Raw genomic sequence first — 27,183 nt, 5'->3', positions numbered from 1 at the left:
TCTAATAGAAAAATAATCAGTTTTGTCCATTTCCTTTCTTTACCTCTGTATCTGTGTATGTCCAAAACTTCATTTGCATTTGAATAAGGAAGTGCCTCTAGAACAGCAATCCTAATAAAGGCGCTATTCAGAACACTGGGGTATGTTGTTTGGCGAGGTGATCAACTATGAGAGCCCAAACAAAAAAATAGAGAGTCACAGACTGTTTTGGGTTGGAAGGGACATTAAAGATCAGCTAGTTCCAACTCATATGCTGTGGGCAGAGGCACCTTCCACTAGAGCAGGTTGCTTTTTGCTGGACACATGAGGGAAGGCAAATCTGCCCACTTAATAGAAACAGAAACTCTGGTTGACTGACAGCACAGCTGAAAGAAATTTAGAAAGGGAGGTATTTCCTGCTCTTTTTGAGTATGTGACCAGGAGTTCATTGCTGTTTGGATATTAGAAGCAGCACAGCACTTGTGCCTAAAAAGCGTGTTTTACATGGAAGCAAATACCTGTGCCATATGCAGGAGAACTGCCCTGGAGGTTGTTTGATTCATTACAGACAGTACTGTTCAGATTCAGGGCCTGATCCACCATAACAGAAGGGCAATACTGGCCACTTGCTGATAGACAGCAGCAAACTGCAGGTGCTGGCTTTACTACTGGAACTAAGAGAAAAACAGCTCCAAAAGCCAGGAAGAAAAGGCAATAGCACAAACATCAAAACACTGCCTATGTTTTCAGGTAATTGCTTTCATCACCATTCAGCTTTTGGGAATTCCAGTGTTCTTCAGGTTAAAGTGATTTTCCTCCTGGGACTTCTATCTGTGCCATCTCCTTATTCTCTGCAGCAGCCACTCACAGGTCCTGCAAGAAGTCAATTTTAACCCTGTATTGTCTTTTTGTGTTTGAAGAATACTTCCAAAGACTGAATGAGAGGCTCTGATTAAACCTTTTGCTTTCAGAAGCCTCAGATCATCCTGATAGTGTTCAACTAGTTGGAGTAGTGATAGTGAATGAATGAAATGGTGTTAACTTCCAGAGGTCACTCCTTTGCAAAGTCAGAGAGAGTGGCCATGGGCAGAAGTTGGCTGCAGATGAGGTTGAAGTCCTACATCAAAAGCTGGGTAGAAAATTGTATTTTGCATCTGAGGTAATACCAGAGGATGTGTAACTGTGTGAAAGAGTATTGTTTGTAATAAAAAAGTCTTTTTTAAGAAGTAAATAAATACAGGTTTAGAAAAGAGCAAATAGGCTAGGATAATTTATTCTCTCAATCCTAAAATATGTACAACCTTAGTTCTATTATGGACACAAAAGGTAAGAGACCCCAGTGAGTTAACAAAAGAAATAAGCATGCAAATCAATTTCAGGCAAGAGACATCAGTTACTAATTTGCCACTGGGTGATGTTTAACAATCTGAGAGTAATGAAAGGAATTTTCAGGAAGAATAATTTACTGTGTTCTGGGCTATGCATGTGCTGAGAATGATGTCATACCCTGGAAGAATAACTATGCAGACCATAAATGGTCTTTCAGCTAGAGATTTAACACTTACATTGCAAGATGGGAGTGTATTTTTGACGAAAATGCTTTTCTCTTTATCCAAAGAAGGATGCTTAAAATCAAAAAGTAAATTTTATTGTTAAAACTCTGCTACACAGTGATACATTGTAATGAAGAGTGAGCTGCATGTAACAAAATAGAAGCATGACTTAATAATGTGGCCCAGGAATAGGAGGGGAAGTGAGACCTTGAGTCCTTTTGGCACTAGGTCATTGACTTGCTCTGCAGCCTGAGGCAAGACCCCAGTTGGCCTCCCGAGAAGCAGGGAGGGAGGTCACAGGGTTGCACCCTGCATTACAGGGTCACATGTAGTGTAGTTAGGATTCGGTGTGGTGTCTCTTGGCCTTGATGCAAGTGTAGCTGTCTGTCTAAAAGGAAGGGGACTGAGGCAGTTGCATCTGCAAAAGCTCAGAAGACCCTCAGGCTGAGAACCTCAGGCTAAAACCATGGGGGACATATATGTTTACTCACCTAACACTTGCGCTAACCAGTGCCAGTGCTCCCAATATTTAATAAAACTCAGATCTTGTGTACGTTCAGATGAGTAGCAAAAAGCTACACTTTGTTTAAATGCAAAGATGCTACTTTATAAATTGTAGTGTGCTTACTCCTGACTGATGATTAGCCCCAGAATAAGTACCGGACAGCTGGAATGCAGTTAATAACCCTGAGCAGGTACTATTTTACCCTTCATGGTCACAGGCCGTGCTGCATCATTCTGTTGACTGCATCAGGCTGATGAGTTCACACAAAGGCTTTGAAACAGTTCAAAAAGGAATGATCATATTCCTGCACTGTCTTTGACTTTCTTCCATTGTCTCTTTTCCATAGCAAGCCTCACTATCCCACTGGGACTTGTGGTATTTGGGCATTGTATTAAGCACTTTATCTAAGCTCTCTGGAAATACCTACTTACTGAGCTGTACTCACACACATCTGCTGCTCGCTTATTATACTGGAAAGCTCATAGACTTTTCCCTCTTGCATTATGGGAAGCTGTCTCAGAAATGGCACTCTGGAGAGTTAAACCTTTTTCTAGAAAAGACTGAGGAAAAGAAAGGTATGAAAATAGATTCATACAGAATTAAATACATTAATGCTGCTCTGTTGGTTCTAGACTATATGCAATCTTTTTCTCATCTTTTCCAAAAAGTATAGCTCATTGCTTGTACAGTCTCCGTGTTTGTTACATTTGAGGAAAGGATCTTTCTTACTGTCCACCTGTGCTAGGATTTCTGATATATAATTGTAATGTATAAGAATACATAATTATTTCATATATAATTTTGGAAAATAATGAGGTTTATTTTTAATTTAGCATAATAATTGGCTGGGGGAATATAGGGGAGGCTTCTGTGGCTGTATTGTGTAATAGGCATGAAAACATAATCTTTCTCTTGGATCCACAAGATTACTCTCCAGGTAGAATTATTTGCATCATGTAAAAGAAGAGCAAAAAAATGCAGGCCAGCCACAAGGTGGGAAAAAGCACATCAGTCAAACCTTCCTTTTTTTGTCTGTGCCAAGCAGTACTGCTTTGGCTGTGGCAGCTGCTCTAGCTCTAGGGCTGAAACAGCAGCTGACAAGTACTGCCTTGAGGTGCTGGATTTTTTTTCTCTAATCCCTCCATCCTGGGCTTGTGCTCAGCCACAGTGCACTCTGTTCCTGTACAGGATTTAAAAATTGGGCAGCAAGCATTAAAATAGCTCCAGGTGGAGGGATTTCCATCCACCTTGTCTAAAATCAGTGCAAGCCTGGAAGGGAGGCAGTGAACGTACTAAGATCAAAGATCATTGCTACACAGCAAGACAGAAGGAAACATGTTAGAATGCCCATATCACTTAAACATATCCTGAGCCAAATATTTTATACTTGTATATACTTTGATATTGTGGGGTAGAAGGATTTAATAATAACAGAGCTGTAAAAATTTAGACATCTTCCTAATTCTTGAAAATTTTTAACAAAGAGCTCTGAGTGATGGGTTCCTTGGTTATACAGAAAAACATCTTTATACTTTGGATAAATTATTTGACCCACATACACATCATCCACTGTTTCCAGAAATCAACCCCCTAGGGAAGGTATGTGAATTCCCATGGTCTAGGAATGATCATAATGGAGAAACTGAATTAAGACACAGAGGTGATGTTTGCCTTTTGCTTTTGCCAGCAGCTTGCTTGTCTACAAAGCTCACCTGCAGCAATTGCATATTGTCAGTACATTTCAATTAGGCATGTACTTCAGGAGAGACCTAGCTAAGGATCATCTTCAGGGTTATTGCCTCTGCAGACTCCTACAAGTTGTAGAAAACAAGTGAAGTACAAATCACCTTTGTATTGAAAAGAGGAAGGAAACCCAAGTTCAGCTGGAAGCTGGGGAGGTGTCACCATGTGTTTGTAGTGGCCCTCGTAATCTTTTCCAGGGTACTCATTTTGTGAGATGTCAGAGAGAGGATATGAAGTTAGACACACCTTTGGTCTATCCCAAACCATTCATTGATGCAGGTGTAGCACACTTGCAATGCCATTTAGGTAAATGGTAAATATAATTAAATAATTGAATTGCTGTGGATGTTAATCATTTAAAAAACCCAGTTGGGAAATCAAACTGGAATCTAGATTAGGGGTGGAGTATTTTGACTGAAAATAACATGTTGGAATGCTACTTAATGCACACTTTAGGAATACCAGAATTACCAGGTAAGGAAAACTTACCAAATACATCTTAAAGGCTTATTCTACCTGAAAAGTGAGTGGTAAGTAGTATATTTTTATCACATCAGTCCAGTTTCTTTATCTGCCAGTATTTCTTCTGATGCTTGTAACAAAAAAAAAAAGAAATGTTCCTGCTTTCATCTGCTCCTTGTGCTTAACAAGCCATATATGTAACAAATAGTGTTTTTCTAACACAACTGTTTATTAAGTTCCAGTCATTGCCTCCACTAGAAACCTGCTGAAGGCAAATGGACTATTTAGTTGTCACTGAAGGCATAATTTAATGATGCAGTGTATCTCTACACTGATGAATTCAGCCTTTTTATTCTGCTTAATCTATGATGTGTGAAGCAGACGGTAACTTCGCCTTGCAGACCTGTCTGTGGGAAGCCCATTTCCTCTTCTTTGCTCTTCTGTATGTGATAAACAGAGCCTATTTATTAAAGAAGCCATCGAGGTACAAAGTTGAGGCCTCGGGTGCCGCTTTTACAGTCCCTTTTCAGAAGGTACCTTCTCCTTCAAGCAATTGGTTTCCAAGTGGCCTCCAGCATCCCCTACAAAATTGCCTTGTTTCACTTTTGGCAAAAAATTATACTGCTGACCCACTGTGTGAACAGTGATGGTAAATAGTGAAGGATAGATGGAAACATTTGGGTGAGAAATCTGTGACAGGCTTTTATGTGAAAACATTTAGTATCTGCTCTCGCTTTAATCGCTTATTATTTTTAAGTCAGTGACAAAAACATCCTGCTGAAATAGGAACACTGGGATCCCATCTGCAGGGAGAGCTGGTAGTGTTAGACAGACCTTACTATCCTGTAGACATGACAGTGTATCAGGCAAACATATTAGTTGCTAGTTTTACTGTTGTTTTTTAAGGCTGCTCGTGAAAAGTTGCTTTAGCCAGGCTTATGAACTTTCAAAGGGCTGCATAAAATTATGTCTTGTCTTTGTTTATCCATAACATAAAATTATTATGGTAAAAAATAAAATAGAGACTTCATCTTTTAGAAGCTTACTATACCTTTATGTTGCCCTCAGGCTGGCTCCATTTTTCTTGGGAGAAAGCACATTCATATTTCTTGCAGAATGGGACCACTTGGTAAAGGCTGGAGCTGTTTGTGATAAATCTTCAGTCCTTTTGGTCGCATGTATATTTGAATGAAATGTAATAGTTATTTTTCTTTTGTCTCTTGAACATCCACATTTTGTAGCTGTGGATTAAGTGTTTTGTAATATATTGAAACATTGCTGTGACAGAAATGTCCTAGAAACACAGGACTTGCCTTTTTTTTCATGTTACAGGACTTATTTCTAAGTATCAAAACAAATTATCACACATGGAATAACAACAGACTGTGTAAGAGCGATGAATATGTTCCAGGTTTAATGGAAGCACTTTCATACCTGCCAAAACCTTTTAACGTTTTGAAAACTGGTGTTCACATTCTTTGAAATGTTTATATCTAGGAGCAACCTCCTACTTTGGCCAACTTGGTTTAAATCCTTTTGGACCTCTGACAACCAAATTGATGAATATACTGATATGCTCTGATGCTGTGTGAAAGCTTGTTTTCAGCACAGAATGGGTTTGGTTGGAAGGGATCCCAGTGAGTTGTCTCATCCGACCTCCCTGCTCAAGCAGGGTCGTCCTAGAGCACATGGCACAGGATTGTGTCCAGATAGTTCTTGAATATCTCCAGTAAGGGAGACTCCACAACTGCTCTGGGCAACCTGTTCAATGGGAGAGTTAAGAAAAAAAAATATTAAGGACTGAGATTTGAGAAACTATCCCCCAATGGGGAACTAAGTCTGAATTTGTTATTCTCTGGTGGTTTCCTCCAGTAGGCCCAATAGGAAAAGTATAGTATCAGTCAAGATGAATTTTAGGAATATTGGAAAAAACCTGGCAAAGTCACCTACAGCATGCTCTTTTATGAAAAGCTTTGCTTAATGATTCATGGTCTCCTGCAACTCCCGACCCTTCCATGGTACAGTATTGCAGCATAGATGTCAGTAGCACCTTGTGGCTGCTATGCAGCTTGCAGGGGATGCCAAGTAATTCAATAATTATTAGGCTGTCAAACCCACATGATATCTTTATGGCTAGGCTTACACAGTCCAGTCTTGCAGGTCCAGTCTCACTGTTTTTCTGTCCTTAATTTTCTCCTCAGGTAAAGGACAGCATCCTAGTGCCAGTCCAATATAGGGGGAAGGGTGCTGTGAAGGAGACCTGTTCTCTCTTTAGTCCTTCCCAGCAAAGGAGCAAATCAGACAAGGGCTTTCCACTCATCGGCTCAGGGAGCATTCATGGGAAGTGAGAGTGCTGGGACCTTTGTACTCCTCACCTTGGGAGGTGAGATGGTGTTCTTACCCTCCATCTGGGTATTAGCAGAAATCCCAGCTGTTCCCTCCTTCCATCCTTAAAAGTCGGGTGAGATCAGATCAGCTGGGAGGTAGGACTGGGTTCATGAAAGACAGACAAGTTCTTGTGGTGCTCTTTCTTTTTGCCATTTGCCCCAAAGGGTGTTTTAATTGATATCAAGAAAAATCCATTCAGTACAGCCACAGTTCTTTTGGAGCAAATCAAAGATCTGAGTGAGGAATAGAGTGATTACTTGCTCCTATTGTTCGGTTTTGAGCAAAGGAGCTTTAACCCACCTTTATTCACTGCATTTCATGGGAACAAATGAAGGGCATAAAGCACTTTGTTCTTCCCAAGGCTCAAGGGGGAAAAAAAAAAGAGGTTGCATTGAAAAGACAGAAGCCTGGGATTCTAGAGTAGAAGCTGTGTATGACTGCCTCTCAGATGGTGCTCCATTTCAGGAAAAGTGGTGAAAGGACATCTGTTGGCAAATTGCCTTTTTGGGTTATTGAAAGCAGCAAATTGAAAAACAGAGGAGACGAGGATATGTGGGATCCCAACTGACCATAAGAAATCAGACTGCACTCTTTAAAAGACAACTGATTACCAGGCATATTAAAGTTTAATCTTATTTGCAGTTAGTAGCCCCGAAGAGAATGCTTTGTTGGAGACGTTCCAGGAACAGCTATTTCAGACAGCTTGTATAGCAAAGACGATGCGATGGAAATAATGCAAATACAGTTCAACTTTTGCTGTAATAAAGTTAGTTAATGACACCCTTTGTACCAACCTCAACAATAAATGGCAATTTCCTCATTGGCAATTAGCTGTGGTGAGACAAACACCTCCCCAAATTTGATGTGCAGACAGTATTTACATATTTCTTCCTTTTGACAAAGCGGACTCTATCTGGCACATAAGTATACTTTTTATTTCTAAGATTTCTAAGTACCATCTAAATACTGAATGAGTGCAAAATGACCTCCACTAAGGTACTGCCCATTTGCAGTTCAAATGAGCTGCTGCCTCACATGCAGCAAACTGCAAAACCCTGACACTGTGACCTCCTTCAGCTGGGGAGTATTTTAATCCCAGTTCTGTGGGGGTTCTTTGGCAAGGCTACTCCTGGCTGTTGTCCTCAGGACACTAAGTCATGCTGCTGATGTGAATTATAGTTACATGTACCTTGCCTGTGGGGTCTAGTCACTGATGCTTCCATTTATCTTGTAGGTAGCCTGAACTTCAGTTCCTCATCTGGCAGCTTTGGCATTTGTCATGGTCAATTCACCTCTCTGCAGCTGTAGGTGGGCTCCAGATGTAGGATGGAGACCTATGCAGGGAACTGTGCCCATTAGTGCCTGCTGTAGTACAAATTACACAGGAGGTTCTCCTCTACTGTTTTCCTTAGACCTGGTATTTCATGGGGTTCTGGGAGGAGGAGTGGTGCAGCTTGGGTAAACACATACCAAAGTAAGAAAAATACTCGAAGTTTTTTCTTGCTTCCCTCCAGGCAATTGTGCAACATGTATGTTAGAAGAATTTGAGAGTCTCATGAAATCAAAAGGCTAGCACTGACTATAATTACAGACCACACAAAGATTTTTAAAAGTATTTATTTGTTCTCATGCCTTAAAGATGTACATGTTGTAAAACATCCCTCCAATAGTAATTTTACAAAGTTGACTTAGTAGTGCTCCACAATCCATAAACCTGAATCTCAGTATAATTCTCTAAATACAAATACCATAAAATCAGTCCTTAAATTATAAACTATATTTTTGAAAGTTCACTTACTCCTAAATTATATATTTTTATTTACAGAGTTTAGTGAACTCATGTCATTTCTTAAAGTGTCTTTGGCTGTATCTAGACATCTCACACTGACTTTTTCTTTTCATGAAATTAGTAACATTTTTGCTAAGTGAGTTTCCTGGACTTGGCTGCAATGCAATAGAATAGATAATTGAGGTGTCATAAAGACATTCCACCAGAGGCACTTGGGATACATCCTATGGCATCATCAATCATAACAGAAAAAGTGTTAAGCTGCTTGCATACAATAGATCACTTAAAAAAAATTTAGTGTAAATATAAAACACACTTTTGTTTTGGTTTTTTTTTTGCATAGAAAAGCCTGATACTTCTTGTGTTATCTGCCTGGGTATAAGCGCACACATATTTAGAGCCCAGCCTATAAATGCTAAGTGAAGGCAGCTCGACAGCTCCTGTGTGCATTGCCTCTCACAGGGAAGCTACCTGTCACAGTGCACACTCCCTGGTGGATGTATCAGCTGAGCAATACAGCAAAGCTCAAACATTTAAGTTGTTTAAGCACACAAGGAATCCCATTCAGCTCACTGAAGGTGAACATATGTGAGAACCCTCCACTGGGCAAAGAATGCCCCCTTGTCCTACTGTTTATGCATTGGCTACCTTGGTATTTTCACAGGAATGTTTACTCTGTCACCTGACTACACCTTTAGGCATTTTCCAAAATATTTTTTTTTAAAATTCAAACTATTTCAGTCAATATTAGCCAAATCCCCTTTTAGTCTAATCCTCAGTGCACCCTGGCTAGATGTCTTCTCAGGAATCTATCCTGCACTTTTGACTCTTCCCCAGTGAGGGGAGAACAGGCAGATGGATTTCAAGCAGAACCACCATGCTGCTGCCTGCACTCTCCTTAAAGAGGCTGGGCCTGAAAGAGCTTCAAAATATGCATCAAAATATATGGATAAACAGGGTCCTGTATGCTACCTCGCAAACTAAGTACTCATCCTCAGTGGATCTGTGTGGGTACATGAGGGTTCTGAACTCGCTGGTTTTGTCTGAAGAAAAAGCATCCCAAATGAGTGGCTGGAAAACCTAAATGCCTCTAAAAAAGCCTAAGTTACTTCGGAGGGCAGCAAGAGCAAGTAGCACCTGCAGATGTTGCAAAGAAAATTTTAAAAAAATCGCTCGTAGGGTTAAATAAAATAAAAACACCATAGGGTAACTTCAAGTTCTGTTGTGGATAAAGGGGTGGAACCAGTCAGTGACTGAACAGAAAGATCTTTAAAGAGAGAAATAAATGGAAGCACCAGCAAAATTCCCCACGAAATTGTGAGGCATCAGTATGACATGTGTTCAGCATTCACCTAACTTTGCACACTTTTTTTCCTTTCCCTGTTTAAGTTCTATTTTGAATATAGGGTTTCTGCCAAGAAACTTGTTGAAAATGTTTATAATGAGCACAGCATGGTTTTTGGGTTCTGTAAACAAATACCTCTTTAAAGTTATACATCATTTCAGAGACTTAAGATTCACTCGTCAAGGAAACCCAACGTTTTCTCGCTGAAACTTTGTGAGTTAGACTTTCTAAAGGGGACATACAAACTTTGATCTATAAACTTTAAAAAGCTGAATTTAAGATTAGGGAGAAGATAAAACACTTCACAGAATTCAAGTGTCAGAATATATCTTGGAGTGTGTGTGTGTGAAGTAATTGTCTGGTTGTACTGAATAATCTTAGTACACAAATGTGGTCCTAGGGCACATACGTAACATTTTGATGCTTCCTTGCCCAGGGGCCACTGCTAAGAAGAGGCTTTTTTCAACCTCATGACCCAATGCAACATGTGTTTCAGCTATCCGTCCCAACAGCGCTGTCGGCGCACCACGTTGACGGCACACAAGCTATGCCAAAGCCAACCGTGGGCCCAGCAAGGAGCTGGGAGCTGCTGCTGACCCCCATCACAAGGCGTAGGAAGGACAAGACGGTGCCACGCGGTCCTCGCTCGTCCCCACCGACCAGACCTACTTTTAAAGCACACGTAAGCGCGGGTGCAGCAGGTGCCAGCGCATCAGGGATGACACAGGAAAACACCACACCTGCTCACCGGCTGCAAACGCTGCACACCACGGAGAGCCGCAACCTGGCTGGCAGCCAGGCACCCACAGCCCGCAGGGCCGCGCTCGAAGCACCGCGCGGCCCCCTCAGCCAGGGACCCCCGGGTCGATACGTGTTGCACTAGAACCCGCCAAAGCCGGCAGCCGCCCTCGCCCGGGGACCCGCGGGCACCGAGGGCAGCGGCGACCGCCGGCTTTGCTGCACCGGGGCGGGCGGCGGTTCCCGCGGCGGGCACCCGCACGCCCGAGACAGCGCCCCGTGCAGCGACATCCCCGCCACGGCGACCCCCGCACATCCGGGGCAGCGGCGGGGCGGAGCGGGGCCGCGAGGGGCGGTCACCGCCCCTTCCCTGATCCCGCCTCCCCGCGCCGCCGCCGCCGCTGCCGCCGGCGATGGAGACGCGGCGCTGAGCGGGGCTCGGGCGGCAGCGGTGGTGCGCGGGAGAGCGGGCGGGGGCGCTGCCGCCGGCGGCAGCAGCGGGAGCGGCGGAGCGCGGGGCATGCGGAGCGGGCGCCGCCGGGGGGCTGCAGCTGCGGGCTCCGAGGCGCCGAGGGAGGCGGCGGCGGCGGCTGCTCCGCGGGGCTCCGTGTGACCACGCCGCTGCGCCCGGAGCGCGGCTCCCGGCAGCCGCAAGAAGAGGGGGCCGAGGCGGCGGCGGCGGCGGTGCAGCGCTGCTTCCCCGGCCGCGGAGCGAGGCGGCGAGCGGAGGCGCCGGCTCCCCGTGGCTGTAGCGGCAGCCGCCGGCGGCGCAGCGGCAGCGGCGGCCGCGCCTCAACTTGGTGCGAGGCAGCGGCCGCCGCGACGAGCGGGTGGAGCGCGGCTCGTCCCCGCCGCCGCCCGGAGGATTTACCCTGCGGGACTCTCCTGCTCGGGCGCCCGGTGACAGGCGCGGCAGCGGCGGGGCTGGCGGCGCTCCTCGCCTCGCCCCGACGTCCGCTCGGCAGCGACGGAGAGGAGGGCCGAGGTGAGTGTGGGCTCCGGGCGCCTCGGGTTCCGCTTCCCCCCGCCCCGCTCCCAGCCGTGCTGGGGCTCGGGGGAAGGGAAGCGCCAAGTTCAGGCAGTGCCGGGCTTCTTCCCTCTCCGGCCGCTTGCTGAGGAGCCGCCGCTTCCTCCGAGCGGGGTGACCCCGCCGCGGTGCCCGCTCGGGGGCAGGCGGCGGGGCGGACGGGCACACACAGCCTGCGGCTGCCTTCCAGCGCCTTCCCGAGGTGCTCGTGCCGGGGAAAGGGTCGTGGGGCTGGGGACGTCCTGTTGCTGCTTCCAGGGGTCGGGAGCTGCTGTGTGCCAGCAGCCTCCGGCAGCGTGGCCGTGTGTGTGTGTGCAGGGGGGAGTACCAGGGCTGCATCCCCGGCTCTACCTCTTCACCGCTGTCACATCAAGTTCGTTCAGTTGATGTTTATTACGTAACATGTGACTAATATTCTAGAGTTTATTTTATCTGCTGGGCTCCGGATCAGCCGTATTTTATTGCATTTTAATTCATAAAGCTGAAGAGAGTCGGGGAAGCTCTCATTCTGAGTGGTTGCCTAATGGAACTTGGTTTTCCTGTGTCTTTAGCTGTGTTAACAGAGGGTTACTACCTCCTTCCACTCTAGGAAAGCAGAAGTGCGTGTCTTCTGCCCCCTCCACCTCCGCTCCCCATTTATTATTAAGTATGGGCAAGTTTGTTTAGGTCACACTTGTTTTTAGTGGATTCTGGAACCTGCCACTTCGTGAACTTAGAGCGTGAGATACTGAAATAGAAACTGATTTTTGTGCAGCAGCTGCTGAGAGAAATAACTTTTATGGCGATGAACAGGAGTGAAACAGCCTCTTCTGTTTATATAAATGGTGTTGGCACTAGATGAACAGTAAACGAACATAGCCAACAGCTGTGCAAACCAAAACTATGTAACTAACCATGTATTATTATGCATTGCTGCTCTCAACTTCACTCGTTTGTAAAGATCATGCTACCCTGAACACTTGGAACACCACAGAATTCGTTTTTCTTGTGAATACAAAGGATTACTTATCTGGAAGAAAGCACTTCACTTTCTAGTGCCAGCTTCATCGTTTTCTGTGACTTGGAATTGTGATGCTGGCCTTTTTTTTTTGAGTGGTATTGCTAGCACTTTGAATTTGTTTGCTGCATTTTCTCAGGCTTACCTGTGAAACACGAATGTAAGCCTGAGACAATTATGGTCAGTAGGGAAATTGTGGCAGCATGGTCATCTTCAGAAAAATGATACAGATGTTACTTGGCAAGGACACCACATACAAGCCACCCTTGAGATCAAGGTGATAAGGACAGCACTTGGACTATTACTGGATGATGTCTGTCTGTTCAGAATCGTAAGCTGCATTGAATGAGTATACCTTATTCCTCATGTACCTTGTTCTTATAGGACTAGGGCAATTCAAAGACACTAACAAAAGTCATGAAAAAGCTTTAAAAATACCATGTGACAGTCGTTTCAGAGCCTAGTGGTGAGGTGGTATTGTTTCACTTTTTCACAAAGATTTATTCTTCCCCCCCTCATCATTTCAGAGTGGATTTGTTCAAATGAGTTAGGAATAAGTTTTACAGAAAAAGAATGGAAGTAATTTGGAATAAATTTCAATGCCAAATTGCTGCTGTAGGGAAATAGTATCCTGCTGTCCTTTCTTTCTTGCATATGTGTTGATAACCTATATGTTAGCTGTAAACTTGTTAAATATTTTTTTTTTTTCTATCACAAAAAGTGTGTAATCTTTGGGCTATGAACAAAAAGTAGCTCCAGAGACACTCATCTAAAAATAAGTTACTTCCAAATACTTAGCTCCTTTGAATGCAATTTACATCATGTTTTGTTCAAGAGACTAGAGACTCTTGACAGATTTTACATTTTATATTTTTAGTGATTTTTTTTTTTTTCGTTTTAGTGCACATGGTATCAGACTGTCCATGTAGCACAAAAGTTTGATTCACAGGACCAAAATGGTATGGTCTTTGTCTCTACAGCCTTCCCCAGCCTGTGTCTTTAAGTGTCTTCTCATGGAAGTACAGGGACCATCTCTAGTTTCAAGTTGAGCTGTATTGGGAGCTTTCAGTGCTTATAAAGAAAAGGAATAGCCTACAAATTCAAATAAAATTCTTTTTGTGTGTAAGATGCATTAAAATACTTTTTAATAGTTGTAGTGGTGCTGTTTAAAATGGTGCTGTTTCATACTTAACCAATCACCTTATTAAGAATTTTGGAGTTCTTTTATCTGTCTTAAATTTTAACCAAAATCTGGAAATATGTGGTGCTGTCCTTCAGGCCAAGTTATAGTGGATCTTTTGCATTCCAGTGTTGCTCTTCAGGATCTTGATTTTTAAAGTTTGTTTGGAAGGAGGTGGTTTTGGTGCCCCTCTCCTCCTTTGAAGGGTCAACATGGCGATTTTAGTATTGAAATTTTGTGATGCTGGAGTTTATCTGGAGTTCATCTGGTTGATTAGCTCATGACAGATATAAGAAGTGTTAAAGAAGGCAAGTGTTGGATACTTCTGTTATGGTATGGGTCTTGCACCCAATGCTTAATGGAAGTAGACTTGGATCATTACATGGAATGTTCTTCATCCCAGTCAATTTTTTCTGTCCTATTTGAATATTGACAGATTCTTTATTATAAAGTTGTGCTAGAGATAAGTGAATATTCAGTTATGCATTGTATCAAAAAAGCGTATCTCTGGACTGTATACTTCCTGCTTTCACTGAGCAGCATCTTAATTTTTGAGGTGTAAATTATTTCCCTTCTGTTAACATTTAGTCTTCTTATAACCATGTTTTTTCATGCTTTGTCCTCTGAACTTTTCTGTTTAATTTCTAATTCTTTATCTAATCTAATGCTGCAGCAGCCTTTTTCAGGTCGTCATTAAGAATGAAGCACTAGTTTTATATGAAGGCAGTTGTGCTAGTGCTTGCCACTGCTGCTTTTGAATCTTGATACTTTTAATTATCAGCAGCAATGTTCTCATATTGAGCAGAGATCTTCCCCAAGTTCCACAGGGATGCTTGTAATCCTCTTGTTTGTACTAGGCCTACTTAACTTAGGAGGTTGCTAACCATACTAGTAATTATTTAAATTTCAGTGAAACTTCTTCTGCATTTATTAACGTTGACTTTTATCTGCCAGTATATTATCTGTACATCATGGTTGATTAGCTTGCAGTTGGTTATATTTTTGGTTTTATGTACTTGACAAACCTATGACTATTAACTTTTCTACTTTCTTTTTCAGCTCATTAATTAGTGCCTTTAAATGTTGCTAGCTTTATGGATACTTGAAGCATCCTGCTGCTAACCTTTTGCCATGTTGAAATTTGATTACATATTCCTAGTTCAAACTTCCTGTTTCTTAGCTAGGAATAAAATATTTGAAGGAAAATATATTTTCAATATTTCAGTTATATCTGTAGTGTTGAAATCATGGCTTTTACTCAACTGTTAGCACCAGGTTATTCCTGACAGAAGAACTCTAAATTTAGCATCTCCAAATAAAATGTTTTAACTGCATGTTTGTCATAAAAGCACTTTGACACCATCTTCCACTAACTCTGGCAAAGCATTTTTCCCCTTTACAGTCTTTCTAGAGAGCTTAATCCATTATGTGAAATCAGCCCATCGTAAAAATCAATGGAATTGATATACTTTTAGCTAATGTATTAAAGAGCAGGCTAACTGCTCTATTATTCACTTTTTGATTACTTAAATACGGTTTTGCACTATGAAATATGAAGGTTCTTTAGGGTCATTTACTTTTGGCTAAATTGGAAGCTTGTGACTTTGAGCACTGCATAAATGATTTCATGCATGTGCTGTTGTAGTAATTTCCAACTCATGGAGGCATTCTTATCATTGGGTTCACATAAATGTCTTTTTATAACCCACAAAAGACAATTAGCTTGAATTCTAAAGCCCCGGATTGTGCATGTTACTGAGTGATGGTTTGTAGTTCCTTGTAGGAAAAGTGATTTTGATTCCTGCCTTCTTTGACCAATAGAACTGAACAGTCAACATGGAAAAGATGTGTTTAGCTCGTAACCTCAGTTGTCACTGAAAGCCAATGTGCTTGGAGACTTGGTTAGTTTAGAAAAGGTACCCTTGGCAAGCTAGTCTCTGTAGACTGTCTTTTGATACCAGTTACCAACCTTGCTTTTGTGATCCAGGGCTTTATTTTGAAATATTAAAAAACCTTGCCACGGCATTGCTTTTTTTTTTTTCTTCCTCCTTCCTTTAAGCAGTAGGCAACTGTGGTGTGGAGCTTGATTATTAATTGACTTCAAAACTTTTTTTTTCTTTTTCCCAAAGTATTTCATTTTCATATTGGAGTTGTCAGTTTCATTTCCTTGGAATTAAAAAGTTATCCTCAAGAGGAAGAGCTTCATAATGGTGCGTTTCCATTGGAATCAGCGTTTAATGACCACAGCAACTCTCATTGATAGTTTCAGCTCGTGAGTTGCTCCTCTATTGGCTGACCAGCGTTTAAGAGAAATATTCCGGTAGGGATTTGAGCACTGCTTATGTTGTGTTGCTGTTCTGTGTAATCTGATGGTCCTCAAGACATTTGTGTTTGTTCTCCTGTGAGAAGGTACTGCAAAGAAGAACAGTATAAAGCAGCAGCAGTTTGCTGCTGTGGTAGTTCAGACTCTGGGACAAGCTCATGTACAGCTGGTGTGAAATTCATTCTTAATTAAGGAGGGAAGTGTTCTCATACTTTTTTTTTTCTTCTTGTGCCATGCTGGTATCAACTTCTAGAAACTTTACTCTGTTAGAAAACTTATCCAAAAGATAAGCCAATTCAGTGTTTTGCTGTCTAGTTGATAGAACATTAGCATCCTTTGGAGGCAGAACGTGTGAACTGCTCTTTTGTTGCTTAATTCTCATCTTGTTTTATAAGACTTGGTCCTGTAAATTGCAAGCCAGTGTTATATTGTAAATTTTTTGGAAAAGTTTACTTTGTTTTCACTAGTACTAAGATTGGTTAAGATGTGCCTGTGGTAGAATCTTTAGGAATTATATTTTTTTGATGGGATTTCCTACTGTAGATGAGCTCTTAGCCTTTTTTGTACAAATAATATTTCTTTGTAATGGGATTCAGTACTATTTTCACGTTGAGTTCCAATATATCTTCCTGTAACAGAGTTCCCGAGGTGTAAATAAAGTCATACAACAAAATTTGTCATCCTGGTTATGTGGAACAATTGAGTCAGGATGATATTCAGTATCTAAGTTGCTTGTGAAAACTTCTTACAGGCAAGAGAGAGGGTATGTCATGTTCTTTGACTTTTTATTTTTACAGTGCATTAGAATAGACTCCGGAGTTTCAGCTGGTGCTTCCTGTCAGCCACAGGAATGATGATAATAACAGCGCGCATAAATATCTCACAATAAGTAGCTCGACAGGAGGCAGGAATACTGGTCTGATTTTACAGGCATCACATGACAAAGGCCAACAGAACCTGAAGAACTTGAATCCCAATCTATTTATTTTTCCATAGCCATGGGTCATTTTTATCTTCTCTCTTTTTCATGCCTTTTAAACCTACACTCAGTATGCTGGCAGTGCTTTATTGCATATTGATAACCAGAATTATGCTGAAAATTAAAGGGAAAGTGATAATGTCAGGATTCTTCTAGGGAGAGGGAAACAAGTTTTGGTGTTGGACTTTTGGTTTTGCTTTTTTTTCTAAAAAAGCTTTGGTGTTTTGTTTTGTTTGTTTTGTTTTGGGTTTTTCTGTTTGTTTTTCAGATATCTGTGAGGAACAGACCAGGGGATGGAAATACTGGTAACAGGTTGGAATCAATTGTCGGTATATATAGAGAGATTTGAAAGTGCTTATTACATACCTGCATGGTGAAGCTGACTGAAAAACAGAATGAAAAATTGATCAAATTACCATGGATGTCTATAAAGACAAAGAGGTATTTAGTATTGGTCTGAATCACAGGATATGCTGAGTTGGAAGGGACCCACAAGGATCTTTAAGTCCAACTCCTGCCCCTGCACAGGACTATCCCCAAGAGTCACACCATGTGCCTGAGAGCAGTGTCCAAACTCTTCTTGAACCTTGTCAGGCTTGGTGCTGTGACCACTCCCCAGGGGATCCCAGGCACTTCCAGTGCCTGACCACTCTCTGTGTCAAGAACCTTTTCCTGATATCCAACCTAAACCTCCCCTGACACAACTTCAGGCCATTCCCTCGGGTCCTGTCGTGGTCACCACAGAGAAGAGATCAGTGCCTGCTTTTCCTCTTCACCTCATGAGGAAGTTGTAGCTGCAAGGAGGTCTCCCCTCAGTCTCCTCTTCTCCAGGCTGAACAGACCAAGTGACCTCAGCCACTCCTCATTCAGCTTCCCCTCAAGGCTCTTCACCATCTTTGTTGCCTTCCTTTGGACATTCTCTAATAGTTTAATGTCTTTCCCATACTGTGGCGCCCAAAACTGCACACAATGTTCAAGGTGAGGCTGCCCTGTGCAGAGAAGAGAGGGACAATCCCCTCCCTTGACCAGGTGTCTCCACAACAGTGTTCAAAAATGACTTTAACTACCATGGCCAGGGTGGGAAAGGACTAAGATCAAGTATAAAGCTGTCTCTCACCCCAACCAAAAGTGGCTAACAAGTAGATGTAATTTCACGAGGTCAGTTCTTAACTTTTCTAGGTGTTACTTTTTAAAAATAAAGAAAACAAACCACACGTACGATAGGCCTCCAAATCTTCTGATGGTCCAAATGCATGTTAGTTGTGGATGAAAAAATAAGATTGATCAAATTGTCTTTTCACTCGGTGACATTCATCAGTTTGATTACCACTATGAATAATTTAGCATTAAGAACAGCCCAGGCTCTTATGTGCATATCCTGTTCATTATGTTTCTGCGTTAAATACATTCAGTTGAGAACATTCACTGATGGAGCACTTTTAAAGTATCTTTAAGGACTCATTTAGGTTAAAATTAAACTAATGGATTTATTTAATTTTCAGTTTCTTATGTACTCGGGGAAATTGGGATTGATACACTTTTCAAACACAGAAGCTGAAACCTAATTTTAGGTGCAAACCCCAGCTTTGACTATTGTTTCCAGACAATACTTCTGTAAGGAATTACTTCAGTTTCGCCTGATTGGAATATTACTTTGGATGTCCAGTTTGTGAGTTTGCCATAAAGAAGTTAAGTATGCATTTTCATGTAACTTGGTTTTTTTTAGATCACTTTGTGGTTTTAAACTCTACTGTCTGTAGTGTCATGTGAATGAATCAAATGTCTGCTATCTTTATCTCTGAAAAACGGTTGAAGACAGCACACCAGAGCAGTCCTGTCCCAAAGAGATACCTGAATAACAGCTCTACTTAGAATAGAAAAGAAAGCCCCTACTCCTGCTGGCAGTGTGTAACTTTGTTCTTCCATTTTCCAATATACTCTTGCAATTTTTTCTTCAGGACTTGCTGATCAGAGGTTTAAGAAAGGTAGGTACTTAAATTAGTAATAGTTTAGTAAACTTGTTTTGTTTTCAGTTTTCAAATTCTGAAGATAGTGTGGACATGTACACATCATACAACAAATATTAAGCTTCCTAATGTGCAGCAGAGGTGCTATGATTAAATACATTTATTTGAAATACATATTTCAAGAAAAAAGAACTCACCCCTTAAGGTCCTCTGCCTGCAAAGAATGATTATAAAGTTGAAGAACTTTTTCAGGCTGAAGTTTCTAAATATTTGATTTTGTGGTTTATTTTTGTGATCTGAAAGTCTCAGAAATGGCATGAAAAATGTGAAGTTGTTCAATAACTTTAGGGAGTAGGGAAGCACATTACCACCTCCAGGAGCCTTAATGCAGGTTAAAAATACACTCTTTGTACCTTCTTACAGTCTTTGAAAGGCCTTTAGATTCTTATCGGGACTTGTTCCTTGCTCCAGTGCTGTGGGTGTATAAGAAGGGTTACAAATATGATGGGAAAGTCCAGTAAGTTAAACGTACATTTGCTTGAGACTTAGCTTTAATCTGATTATCTGACCTCTTAGAAGAGCAGCCTGGTAACCTTTTGAAAATGTGGTCTGATATGGTTGTGAAACAACAACTCCAAGCTGCTCGGTGGTCCCTTTCCTTCAGCTTCTGCTGTGGTTTATTTGGGCACTGAAGTGAACAGGGAGAATAATGTGACAGGAAGGGTGCTCAGGAATTCTTCATTCTTTGTCAAGTTCCCTGCTAAAACAGAACAGAGTGGGGCTGCTATGTTAGATGGCATACTTATCAAAAATGTTTTAGTTGATTGGGGCTTTTTTTTTTTCAGCATCAAATTGGTTTTACGTATGGTATCACAGGTTTTATGAACATTGGAATAAAACAGTTTCAAATTATAGTATAGTATATATACTTTGAATATGTACTATACTATATATAGTATATATTCAAAGTATAGATCAACATCATCCTTAAGGACAGCTTAGGCTACGCAGAGTTCCAGAAGTAAATGGTAATCTAGCCTTCAAAACAACTAATGTGATGAGAGCTTAAAATTATTCTTAGTATAGCTTTAGAAAAAGTAGTGTTCAGCATAGGTTTTGTGTGCTCTAAAATTTGTATTTGGTGTTTGGCTGTGAATAGATTCATTGAATTGCTGGGAGCTGCATTAATATTTTACCAAGTCTGAAGTTATGTGTTGGTAGTTAAAATACTACTTGGCTGTACAAAATGTTGAAGAAAAAAGCATGGGTACTGTGACTGTCCAGTAACACTAACAGACTCCTGCAGAAAATATTAAACAATCCATCAACTCTGTAAAAGTGCAGTTGGAAGATAGATACTTAAATATGGTGCACAAGAGCATCCGAGGAAAATCTTAACTTGGATATTTGAAGGATGTGTGGTACAGGCTTTTTTTTTTTTTTTTTTGCTATTACGAATTCAAATGCTATTTCATAATATTATTCACATTATTCTGCTGTGGTGTCATGTCATCAAATGAAAAAAAGTGTTAAAAAACCATGAAGAATTCTAGGAGTCTAGTGAGCAAACAGAGCTGGTTAAACATTTTAAAGTAATTAATACATTGTGTATGCAGACTCAGCAAAAAACTTTTTTTCTCTAGCCAAATATACTTGTCAAATCCTATATCTAATTTTGCACTGCAGTTCTAAATCATAAAATCTTTATACCTGCAGTAGTTAATTTAAAAAAAACTACGGTAACCAATGCCCACAGGAAACAAAGTAATCTTGTATATTGAATTTGTTAAATCTTTAAAAAAAGAAATCCTATAAAAACCGTTAAACCAACCCCCTTGTTATTAGACATTATTTTCTTTCCTTTCTTCCTCATGTTTCTTTCTTTTAGTTCCTTTTGGATCTTGCAGAGCTGTCAAATCACAGCTTTTACTCTGTCTTTCCATGTCCAGGAAAACAAATCACTCTTCTGCAAGCAGTTAATGCTTGAAATCTGCTGTGTGCAAGAAACCAATTGACCCAATCTCAACTGGGATCTGATTCATGAAAGTACAACAATATGTCATTTTCTTGCTTTGGATCATATCGAAGCTTTCTTATGCAGTTTTAGACTATCATGACTGTTCATTCTCCCCAAATTGTGCTTTCCCAAACACAGTAAGAACTTCTAAGAGCTTGAAACAATGGTTTCTCTATATTTTGCGGGTGTTATGTATATTTGAGAGGCATCTAAGGACTCCTTTTTCAATCATATTTTCCTCTGTATGGAAAACTTCATAAAACATCTTGGCTTCTGCCAGGAAAACAATGCCTTTTATTTGTGTTTTTTTTCTAGCATACCCCATGTTATTTGCAGTAGAGTTGAATAGCAGTTAGTTGTGGTCACTAATTCGCACTAATCTGCTAGTTTGGGTCACTAGCATTTTTAATTAAAGAATCCACAATGGAGTGGTTTCTAAGGTGAACAGACTTCCTTTATGACCTCTTCTGTGCAGAAGAGTTAATACCATGCACATCAGGCACTCATTTCCAAATCAAATGTTTTACCTTGCAATCTTCATAGCTACATTTTCAACTCTGTGGCTGTAAAAATATTTGAAACCAACTTTCTCACAGCCAATCCATCTTTTATTGCAGAGGTGAATGAAATTATGATTCACAACTGCTTCCATTGGCAGGGATGAGCTGTGTGGTATGTTTCTATGGAGCAAACCCGAGAAGAATTTCTCATTATTCTAAGAGACTGCTTCTTTATCTGTCACTTGTAGAATGCTGGGTAATGGTTACTTTAAAACTCCCATCAATTAGTGTTGTAGCAAACCAGCTTAAGTTTCCATGATTTGTGATTTCTCCATTTCTTCCATTTGTTTGGGTATGTAATTAGTGGTTGGGTGTATCATTAATTTTATGCAGAAGAACATGGTAGTGATTCAAGAATGAGAGTGGAGAAATGTATCTGAAGGAAGTCAAAATAGTAGAAATTGCTAGTAATTTGGAGGTTTTGATACATGGTTTCATATGTCTTAGAGATCTGGCTGTTTGAAAGTGAAGCTCAGTGTTTTCCAAAAAATCATCACTTTTCATGTAACTCAAGTATTTAAATTTTTAAAAAAAGGAAATTACCTCAAAGTCAGCTGACTGAGAATGTTCATTTTACTGTACTGGTGCTTGGAGAGTATCCAGAAAAGGTGTAAGGTCTTGAATTTTCTTCTGCGTGTGAGTTTTTGACATAATTTACTAAAGATATTTCAGTGTAGTTTTGAATAACTTAATGAGTCTCTTTATGTTTTAGCAACTTATTAAACTGTTACATAAAAGGTAAACTAGGATATGTCAGGGGAGAGAGACAAGACTTCTTTAAGAGCAAAGTGAAGACTGGCATATTTGAAGTAAATTGAAATGTAATTATCATCAGGCTTCTTGAAGAGGAGATCATCAAAATGGCCCAACTGACAAACACTGTGTTTAAAATTGCCATATCCCAATCTTAGGTTTTGAGGAAAGGAGTTTGGCTGTTTGGTGATGGCTGGAACTGGAGAAGTTTAGCCAGCCTTCTGCATACTTGCTGAAGAATTACCTTCCTTTTCCAGAAGGGATTTGTTTCAGATGGAAGGGTAAAAAGCCAAAAAATATTTATAAAAACTTGAATGTTTATGAAGGAACATAACTGAAAAGTCTCCAAGCTTATGAAGTCGACTGTGCGTAGGCTAGGGAAATTTTAAAACACTTCTGTGTTAAAACTGTGTATATGTCTGAAAATCTTTGTATCCACTGTAAATGAAGGCTTATGGAGGAAATACTGGCTTCTGTTCAACTTCAAAAAGAAAGCTCCTTTGGGAGAGAGGGAAGTTAAAGACAAAATTTTAATACACAAAAAGTGAACACACAAAACTTAAATCTGTTGGCTTTGCCTGCGTATGGATGGATCAAATGTCCAGACTTAAGTGATGGGAGGGGCATTTCCCTGGGTGTACCACCACTGGCTGGGGTTCTGTTCCCTGCCCACAGTTTGTCTGTCTGGTTTCTGATCGTATGTCAAATATGGTGACATCATGCCCTGTGATACTCCTTTTTGTAAAAGCTAATAGTGTTTTTTACTTGAAGCTTGCCCCAGTAAGGCAGCAAAAATAATTTTGGCTGGAGAGGAAGAGTTGCCTTTTTGAGACAGTTTGATCTCCTGCTGTGTTCACCCTCAGCCCTCCATCATTCTTACCCTGTGCTCCTACCACCCTCCTGCTCCAATTTGTAGATGGCTTTTAGTCATACTTGATGGGCAAAAATCCCCAAAATATTAAATTGGCACAATCTGGGAGAAAATTGAAGAAAGGTAACTCTACAGTTATCTGTTGTTTTCTAGCCTGCCAGTTCAGCAGTGAGCCTTACTTTTGACTGGCCAGATGGAATACCTAAACCTTGGAACAAACCCTAGCATCTGATACCTCTTGATGATTTGGTAATTAAGAGGCATAGGGAAGATGTCATAGTATTGTGAGGGGAATGAACATTTTGGAGGTGGAGGAATAAAGGAGAGCTTGTAAGGGGCAGCAGCAGCAAGGTGCTGAGGTTATTGCTGTCAGTGGGAGATAAACCCAAAAGTTCTGCTTTCCACAAGGCAGGATAAATTGTTTTAACAAGGGCTGTTTGCAGATAGACTGTAATTTATTTCCAAGCATCAACATTCCATCAGTCATTTTTTTTCAGTGTGCTGCGGCTGGTACTGCAGCTGGTCCTTTTAAATCATAAAAAAAGTATCCAGCTGCTGCTACAGGGGAGTTTTTTAGAAGAGCATAGTGGTAAAAGTTAAACCACTCTGCATTAATGAATGGTTGATCATGTTTCTTCTCCCTGAAACAAAGTTTCCACAGTTTGCGTAGGAACTGTTTGGTCTGAATTTATGGAAAGAGTTAGTTTCATATTTTTTATTCTTAATGGGAACAGTTGAAAGCTGCTTGTAGAAGGGGCAATTAGCTGATAAAGTGGCTATTTTATAAGTGTGACTTCTCCTGTTCCTCTGTTGGAAAACCAAAGAGGAGCACAGGAGAGCAGACTATAGACAAGGTGAGGAGAAGATTAATGTATTGTTCATGCATGTAAAGTATGTAAGCTGATGTAATTAGGAAGAGAGATAACCTAGGTTATTTGCTTTCTGAATTGCATGAGGAAAAGGAAGGAAAGAATCTGAATGTACTGTCTTCGTGCTAATATTTCCTGCACTAAAATTAAAGTGGATACCTTACTCTTACTGAGAAAACTGAGACTTCTTTCTTAACTGTGACAGCTACTTGCACAGAAGAGTGTACGAGAATATTAATAAAGCAACTTTCTGCAGTTCAAAAATTTAATAAAGGAACTTTCAAATTCAGTTGTTGGATATTTAGTTATAACCTTGTTTCTTTGGTGGACATGTGTTCTACACTGTAGTGTCATAGAAACTATTAAGAAAGACTTCTTATATTGCAAATAAAAGTATAGTATTCTCCACTTTTCTGAATGAATGCTACTAGCTGATATGATTTTGAAGACTTGACTGTTACTAAAGTGAAATGTTAATGTAAGAATGGACATATTTTTAACATTGTTGTCAGCTATACTTTCATTCCGGTTTTTACCTGAATTATCTGCTTTTTATACACATGATATATAATATTATAACAACTTTCTTGGCATAAACCAGTGTAATCATGAAAAGAGGTAGTTACTTCACACCTTGAAATTAATAAATCCTAAGAAGAAGTGTAGGTTGTCTTAGGATATATTGTAACTATTTTTTCATCTGTTGGTATCTGAATTATATGTTTATGTTGATCTTTCTAACAGGGATTGCACTGCACATTAGCAAAAAAATTCCGAATTGCACATAACACAAAACATACTGCTACACTCAAATTTCCGGTCATTCTGGTGATGTTCATGAGTCACTGACATACTTTTCAAAGCATTGTAAGTAAATCAGTGGGTCACGATATTGGAATACTGTACTGTTGGCTCCTCAGCTTGGAATTATTTCAGTACGTATGTAACTTGTAAGTAGTCAAAGGCTAGGCCTCTGCTTTAAAAAAATTGCCCAAAGTCTGATAATGAGACATTGCTTTGTGGAAAACTATTGCAGAAGTAGATTACCTCAAAGAGCAAATATTTGAGATTGAGGAGAATTGAGATTGGATGGTGTGAGTGATGCTACCAAGCATCTTTTAGCAGATAAAAGTAGTTTGCATTGTGTCAGAATTAGAGGCTTTGGCAAGTGTTCGTTGCGAGCTCGAAATAAAGGCAGACAGGTACTGGGCAACATAAAACCTGTAGGAAAAGGAAACAGAAAAGTTGGCAAGAGAGAATAAAATGTAAGTGTGTTGCTCTAGAAGATCACAAAAATATTAAAATGTCTAAATAGTATTTCACTATTTCTTTTGTCAAATAGTGATGTTATGGACGTAATAGCAAGGTAATTAGTAAAAGAGATGGCAAATCCAGAACTGTTAAGAGAATGTGGAAGTGTTGACTGGGGACAATTTACCTGTTGGCAGGTAAAAGTTTTGACTAGCATGGTTTGCCTGTCTAGCCAATTTCAGACCTTCTTTCTTCCTGCCCCTCTTGAATGGCGAGGGTAAAATTTGCTCTTGACATAGGATTTAGTTTGCGGGAATATACCAGTGGGATCTTTGCAAGATCTGGGATGGGTTTATATGCCCCAGTAAAATATAGAATAGGCACATCCTCTACTTTCATTTACAGCATAGGGCACAACAATATAGTCCTGGGGTGTGTTGGAATAGTGGTTGAGGGGGTGGGAAAGACAGTTTATGTATTTGGATAAGACAATATGTCTCCTGAGCAAAAAGTTACTGGTATTCCAAACCATGGACCATATATAAGAAGTTAGATGTACATGTTCTTTAAATACTTGTAATTTTCTTTTACATTCATGTGGTGAAGAGAACACTGACTTGTAAGTCTTTTACAAACTTTTTTTGCCATATTCATTCTTGATGAATAAGCAGAATGTCATCACGGTTTGGAAAATCAAATTTAATTTCCCATTCAGTTTGTAATTTTCCCATTAATATGGAAGGTTGATAAGGCTTTTGCTGAAAGGATCATATTTAAGTAATCATATTTTTATTTAGAGTTTATTTAGAACTTGCTTTCTGGAAGAATGCAACACTTTTTGCTACAAATCTAAGAGCAATGCTGACAAATCACTGGTTTGAGCATTCTTGGTTTGTAAAACACTTCAGCTTGCAAAGCAAATACCCATTCTCAGCACTTGCTATTCTTTTGAAGCTGATGAAGCACTTGAGCTACTACTTATAAGTTGGTTCTTCTTAATTTTATATCAAAGTATTTTGAACCTAAACGGTCATCTATCATCATGGAAATCCAGCTCAGGTATTTTGACAAATGGATGGTTTTCTGTTTTGGTGGGAGCCTCACAGGGAGGAAGTTGCAAGCCTGAGGTTTTCAGTTGCAGAGGAAGGTTTTAGAAATGCTGTTTGATCTGGCACTGCTTTCTCTAGTTTACTTAGTAGTGATGAGCTGAATTTGAGTCTTTAAAAAGCATAGTACATATAGCATATGTATATCTTTAAATAGCATATACAAAAAAGACAGTTGATACTTTCCACCTGAGCCAATGTTAAGGAGTCCTTTGCAAAGCATGTAACTTTGTCAAACAGTTGAGCTTAGAGCTGAATGAGTTGGGAGGCTTTGTTTTGGCCTGTCATGAGGTGGGCAGAAGTGTTGAGAGCTCCCTGCTTGCTTTGCTGCATGACAAGTTAAACATTTTGGGGTAAGTGGTTTAAGACAGTATAGTACTTCCAAGGATTTTTCCCATGTGTCTAAAGGGATAAAAATAATTCAGTGTTGACTGAACAAAAATAGTACAATATTTTTTTTTTTTTGCGTTTTATTTAACTGTATTTTTAAAAGGTGCCTTCTTTAATTTTGATGCTTCCTGAAACGTTCTATAGCATAGCAGCTCCCACTTATCAAATAAAAAGTTCAGATTTTATTCTTCTGTAAGTCATAGTTCTCAATATCCTGGCCTTCCTTTCAGCATAGCAGGTGCCTAGCCTACTTGTTACACTATTTTATCTTTAGTAATTTTAGTTTTAGGAGCTGATTAGAAACTTAAACATTCTGCATGTTTTCATATTGCTGCCTAGCTTTTGATGTACACTAGGATGAGCTTCTATATAGAAGATTCCTGTTTCATCT

General features: G+C 40.3%; 1 protein-coding gene across 2 annotated transcripts in view; it reads left to right on the top strand.

Annotated features, from left to right (window-relative positions):
• The first annotated feature begins 11,300 nt into the window (after positions 1-11,300).
• Positions 11,301-27,183, top strand: part of GALNT1 (polypeptide N-acetylgalactosaminyltransferase 1) — an 87,340-nt gene continuing 71,457 nt past the window's right edge. For both annotated transcript variants that reach the window (XM_039550171.1, XM_039550172.1), the window contains exon 1: positions 11,301-11,487. The gene's annotated coding sequence lies outside the window, so the exon portion shown is untranslated. The remainder of the gene's footprint in view (positions 11,488-27,183) is intronic.

The sequence above is a fragment of the Corvus cornix genome, chromosome 2 (assembly GCF_000738735.6).
Source record: "Corvus cornix cornix isolate S_Up_H32 chromosome 2, ASM73873v5, whole genome shotgun sequence".
NCBI lineage: Eukaryota > Metazoa > Chordata > Aves > Passeriformes > Corvidae > Corvus > Corvus cornix.
The sequence above is the reverse complement of the archived record's forward strand: the minus strand, read 5'-3'. Positions and strand labels throughout refer to the sequence as shown.